Source organism: Meleagris gallopavo, chromosome 16 (genome assembly GCF_905368555.1).
Source record: "Meleagris gallopavo chromosome 16, MGAL_WU_HG_1.1, whole genome shotgun sequence".
Classification (NCBI taxonomy): Eukaryota; Metazoa; Chordata; class Aves; order Galliformes; family Phasianidae; genus Meleagris; species Meleagris gallopavo.
In genome coordinates, this window is record NC_139419.1 from 2,665,753 (window position 1) to 2,671,756 (window position 6,004).

The 6,004-nt window shown below is 47.3% G+C and overlaps 1 protein-coding gene across 12 annotated transcripts in view; it reads left to right on the top strand.

Moving 5' to 3' along the window:
* The window catches only part of ELFN1 (extracellular leucine rich repeat and fibronectin type III domain containing 1), an 86,022-nt gene that overhangs the window by 46,431 nt on the left and 33,587 nt on the right, over positions 1-6,004 (top strand). For 11 of the 12 annotated variants that reach the window (XR_014886846.1, XR_014886845.1, XR_014886847.1 and 8 more), the window contains one exon: positions 2,452-2,583. The exons of the other annotated variant lie outside the window; for it this stretch is intronic. The gene's annotated coding sequence lies outside the window, so the exon portion shown is untranslated. The remainder of the gene's footprint in view (positions 1-2,451; positions 2,584-6,004) is intronic. 12 annotated transcript variants of the gene reach the window in all.

Below are 6,004 nucleotides of genomic sequence, written 5' to 3' on the forward strand. Positions count from 1 at the left end.
TGGGTCCTTCATCCAACTGGGAGGTGAAACAGTACCACGTGGCCTGCACAGCCCACAAGCACAGCCTACATTTTGAATATAGATTGTTTTCAATGAGCTGTTACACTGCTGTTTGCTCAGGGGAAAAACGGCGAATTATTTCCATTAACAAATAACGGTGAGAACTTTGCAATGTGTGTGTGAACATTTCATGAGCACAAAATGAGGTGAAGTTTGCCAAAGAGATTATTAATTATGAATTGTTCATTCAGCTCTAATTGCCTGGGTCTGGCTGTTGTTAGAAGGGCTGTGTGATGCCTTTGTAGTGTAAAGTTAAGGTCAGATAAGTGTTGGTAGGAATGACTTCATGCTAAGTCAAGTTTTTGCTTGGCTGTAATGGGAATCTACCTGCTTAGCTTTGCAAGAGAGTAAACGATGCTGCCTGATGCTCTTGTCACTATGCAGCCCAGAGAGCTAATGGAGAGTGAGCTGTGCTTTATTGACTCCCACTTTCTTTGTAGAAGAAATAATTAAATTCACCTGCAGAATCCCCATCTTCTCATGCATAGCAGTGTGCAACTTCCCTGCTAACTAGATTAGAGATTACTCATGCCAGAATCACTGATGAGAAAGCACAAGACAGGAGGGATCTGGCTTGGCTTCCAGATCCCAGGTGGTATTTGCAGGATTTATGCATAGGAAAAGCATCCCTGTTTTCCTTTTGGCCAGCCAAACTTTGTCTGGAAACCCAAAGGAAGAAGCAACAGGGAACACCACTGTCTGTCTTTCAACAGCATTTTCTGAAATGAAGCTGCACTCTAAAGCCTCACCAGCTCGGCTTTCACTTTACAGAATACGTTCCCATCTCAAAAATACTGGGTTATTTGTTCTTACTGTAATATTCTCATCCGACATTCACTCTCCTGGAAATCACCAGCCCAACGTTCACCTACCTGCATTCAATTACCTGTCATTGCTCTTGTTCTGCTGTCCTTCTCTCTCCAATTTAGAGATTATATTTCATAACTGACCTCCAGCTACCTATTGCCTCCCTGTGACACTTCTCACCCTTTGTCTACCTGATTGATTAGTCCATTATGTTTTCCATTCTCCAGATGACTTACAGATTGCCTGGTATCTGTCACAGGCTTGCTTTTCTTCTGCAGTATTTATTCTTGGAGTTTTGCAACGCCCTCCAGCTGCCATTCTCTCTCTGTTCGCTGTCCTCCACCTGCCTCTCTGGCTAATGCCTAGTTTGGAAAGAGAAGAAACCCATAGCAAAAAAGTCTCCTATCTGCTGTGAGTTCACACGTGCTGCTTAAAAACCACACTTAAGACACGGTCATTTTTTCAGCAGGGCTCTTTATTTTCTTGGCATTATTTGGAGGTAATAAAATGTCACCAGATCAGATGGCAGTCAGTAGCGCAGCTTGGGAGGCAGCTTTCTCCAGAAAACGTTCTCACCTGCATGAGTCAATGAAACAGCAACCAAGCAGGGAGCAAGGCTGGGTGTAAAGACGTGTGCAGGTAGCAGGGCTCTGCCTCTGCTGGGGGACAGGGCTGAGACGTGTCCCAGATCCATCCATCTCCCTGAGCGTGGCAGGGGTTGTCCAGCTCTGCTGCCACTCTTGGCTCATCCCAGCTCGGCCCATCACTCTGATGTCTAATTAACTGCCCTGCCCGCCTGGATCTCGCACTGAGTTTGGGTTGTCTTTCTGAAATACTTCTCAGGTCACGTCTGAACAAGGATAGCAGGAGGGATAATAAAGTGCTTGTTGCTAATGTTGCTATTATTGTTATCGTGTTGATGATAATGAAACAAGGCACTGAGTGTTGTGCAGATGAGTCCTGTTGTGGTCAGTGTCACTTCTTGCTTTGCTGGTGGTCTACATCAGAGCAAGCAGGAGGCTGACAGCAGTGGTGAGGACAGGGAGCCCTGGCCAGCCAGGCACCCAGATCTAAGAACAACAAAGGGGTGAGAAGTGAGCAGTGAGGACAATAAAATGGCAGTTAAGAATTAAAAGCACATCTGATTCCCATGTGAAAAGATGATTAAGCTTATTGAAATCTGCCCATGCAGCGTGGCTGGTGCTGGCGGTGGCTCTGCACTCCTCGAGGAGTTCCGTGCTGATATCCCTGCTGGTATGCCATGCCCCGTGCATGCCCAGAGCTATCTGTCTTCCTGCATCCCAGTCGGTCCCCATTTAGCATTCGTCCCATTTCTCTAACTTCAGACCTTCCAACATTTCTTACAGCCCATCCTCTGCTAGCAGATGGATTCCCTTTGCATTATGATGTTGAGCAGCTGCTCTCAGTGCTGGGACCTTTCCATGATCCTCTTCCCATACCCATCTGCTCCCTGCACTGCAGCAACTGGAGCAGCCATGCTGTCCCTGGGACAGCTTCGTGTTACTCAACACTTTATACCTCCAATGAAATTTCCCCCTCACGTTTTCATTTCTGCCCTTGCAGTTCCAACACCAGTGCTGACCATCCTGCAGGACCCCCAATGCTGTGCCCAGCATCCCTCGCAGCCCCCACAGACACCAACTAGCAGACCTTCATGACTTCAGCAGGAGCCAGCAGCAACGCAGAGGCACAAAGGTAGGGAGCAGCCTTCATACTTGCATGTCCAGAGTGAGAGAAGTAGGCTGATGTGAGACAGCTGGGCATGGGGAAGAGTGATGGTGAACTGGGTGCTGAGCATGGACCTTCCTGGAGAAATTACCAGTGAGCTGCAGCTGCTACACTGCTGAGGGTGTGCAAGCAGTGCAAGTTTATTATTGTTTTATATATATATTAGCTTGAATTCACATTCTCCTGTTAAGATTTAAGTGGTATAGAAAAAAATGCATTTTTTTCCCCCTGAATGAGAAGCTCAATGTGTACCTCCATTCCAACTTCTACAAAATGGTGTTTTACAAAGCAGAAAAAAAAGAACGTCGGGTTCACACTGGTGCTGTAATTTAGTTTTCTAAGCCCAGAGTTTGCCATGTGCTTCCTGTTGAAATGACTGGCTGTGCTGGGCACACTGAGAAGTATTCTTCCTCTTTCTCATCTCCACCTCAGCATTATGAAAAGGGTTTTCATCAGTTCATCGAGAGAAGGAGATAACTTTTGTATAAAAGTGCACAGTCGACAGGGTTGAGTTTTTGGATAGTGTATAATTTTATTTTTTTTTTTGCACTGTTATTATTTAAAATATGCTTTTTAAGAGGACAAAAGGGAACAGTTTAATGGAAACAAATTTTGACAGCAGAATGTGCAGCTGGATAAAAAAAGATTATTCCTGTTATTGCTTGGGTAGACAAGTGAATTTGGAATTTGAGTACAAAAGGTGTTAAAAAGTGTGCTTAAACTTTTCTTCGGTGTGCTGTTGAGATTGAAAAGAATAATTTCAGCAGAAGAACTTTTCTCAGAGCCTCCATTTCCAGCATTGTCAAATCTATAGCAGTGGCCTTTTCCCACAGCTATTATCATGTTTTCACCTTTTCTTCTTTTACCTCGTTTATCCTCTTTTGAAGAAAATGCAGTGCTGGTGAAAGGCGTGCGGGTCCATGAGCGGAATGGTAGTGCTGGGTGTTTGGGCACTGCTGAAGGCCGTTTGGGATGCAGAGGGTGCAGTCGTTGCTGGGAGCAGCTTGGGTTGGGGCTCATTGTTTGAACGCACCTACAAGTCTACAGCTGCCAAGGCTTGCTTTCAAAGTGACTTTTGGCCAATGAGAATGCAAAGATAAGCAGAGCATAGGCACTCAGGTCCCTTGGGTGGACACAGAAATGCCAGCAATGCAGGCAGATGGACAGCGGTGAGTGTCCTGCTGGAACCAGACCCAGAGCCAGGCAACAAATGACAAATATGAGTGCCAGAACAGCTTGGGACACAAAAGATAAAAGACAGTTGTGTTATTTGAACTCATAAGCCCTACGTCTTGAAGATGCCTGCATCAAAGGCTCCTGCTGGGTCTTCACAATTGAGTGTTATACCTGCACCGAATTACCAAAGATGTAAAATGGGACTTGCAGAGAAACACTGTGCAGGCCAGAAAGCAGCAGAATAAGTGTTTGAGAACACACTGAATAATTTGGGATTGGTCTCTGTGGACACTGAGACGCTGTTCCTACAGGGCAGTGACTGCAGCTGCAGGTCTCAACCCTTTGTCTCCTTCCTCCTTCTTCTGCCCAACCTCTGCATGGGACGAGTCAAATGCTGCCCAGCAGCATGAGCAGTATCTCCCCCTTCCTTGGCAATCATTGTCCCTTGTGTTCCTTTCTCAGAAGCCCTTTCACAAGCAAGAGGATATTTTCAAGGGTTGTAAACTTTCATCTCAATGTACATTTTCATGGCTATTCACTTTTGAGGAGATGGAGAGGTAGTTTACTCTATTAGACCAAATGAAAGAAGCCTATGCTGGTAGCAATGTGGTATTGTGCAGGGGGTCAGAGGGCTGGAGAGGAGAATCCTCTGAGGCTGCCACCTCACTTCTTGCAGAGGCTGGCAAGGAAGTGTTGCTGTTTAGTTTGGCGTTGTTCTTTTTCATGTTGTGTAGGGGCCCATTCAAACCAGCACTGACACCTTCAGCATGGTAGCGTCGTGGCTCTAGCTGCAGTGACCTGATAGCAGCAGGATCTGTAGGCAAGCATAATGCATTTGGTGAGATGAAGCAGACAAGCTTGGAGGTGGCTGTGCTCATGGCACTGGGCTGTTCACTTGGGGGGCAGAGGTCCAGGAGAGTGTGGGGTTGGGGACCCCCAGCCGGCCCATGCCTACATGGGCAGCTGGTGACACCCGATGGCATGGCTCTTCCTCCAAGTGGCTTCGTGCAATGAGCAGATGACTGAAAACCATCTCCTGGGCAATCCACTTCATTCATCAATTAAATTGTTTGCTGTGAACAGTTTGGCCCCATCCAGCTCCAGGATTTCAGCCTTGTAATTTTGCTGGCAGAAGATGCCGGTGCCATGTCCGTGAAATCTGCCTGCCAACTGCTTCCCCTGCTAAGCATTTTCTAGGCTAACGATCCCAAACATCTTGCCAGCATCCCCGGCTCCGTCCCTTTCAGGGCAAGCGCTCATATAAACATGAGCACCTCTAAATGACTCCATCTGCTAAGTGACGTTAGGAAAGAAAAGATTATAGCAGGAATTACTGCCACGTCCTCAGGTTATAACCCTGCTATCAAATGGGCTGGAGGAACAAGGGGACTGTGAGGAGCCAGCAGAAGCTCAGAACCACCTGGGTGACCGTCAGCTTGATTTATTTTCTTGCTCATTAGATAAATTAGAAAACTGGCAATAGAAATCATCGTCCTCTCCCAGCTGCTTGGGAATCTGCCACGTGGCACAAGACATTGGGCACGGTGACATGCAGCTCCTTCCCAGCCCCTCATCCCCGTGCCAGCGCCACCCAGGACTGGGGCAGGGATGTGGGGTGGGTCCTGGGCTGCTGGTGCCACATCTCTCCTCAGCAGTCCCTTAGTCCCAGTCTGTCTCAGTGACCCACCTGGCAGACCCCAGGCAATCACTTGTCTTGCTGTTCTGTGACAGCGCTGGCTTCTGAATAGCAAGGCTTACAGATGGAAGCAGTGATAACAATATTGCTTTTGATTCACGGCTTTGACCTCAGAACCATTCATTACCTTCACTTCGCAAGTCAAACACACTATAGCAAAATAACCCAGTCTGTGGATGTGCTGTCTGCCAGAGCCTGCTGCCCTTCAGAGCTGCTGGGCAAGGTTCTGATCTTTGGTTTTCAGGTGGGTTGTGATCCACCTGCCTGCAGCAGCCACTTCTCCTGCTTACAAACTGGACTCATTGTGCATCAGAAGGTTGGAGCTTAAGAGCCCAACTCGCTTTAAACCCCCGGGCAAAATTCAGCAGCCAGGAGGCCGGACTGCAGTTACAGTGCCATCCAACCTGAAAGCTCAATGAAATCTTCAGACCATGTAACCACATGTTAAATTTGAATCATTTACATCATCCACACTGCAGAGAAAGCCTGCTTAGCTGCTTTGGATGCACTTCCATA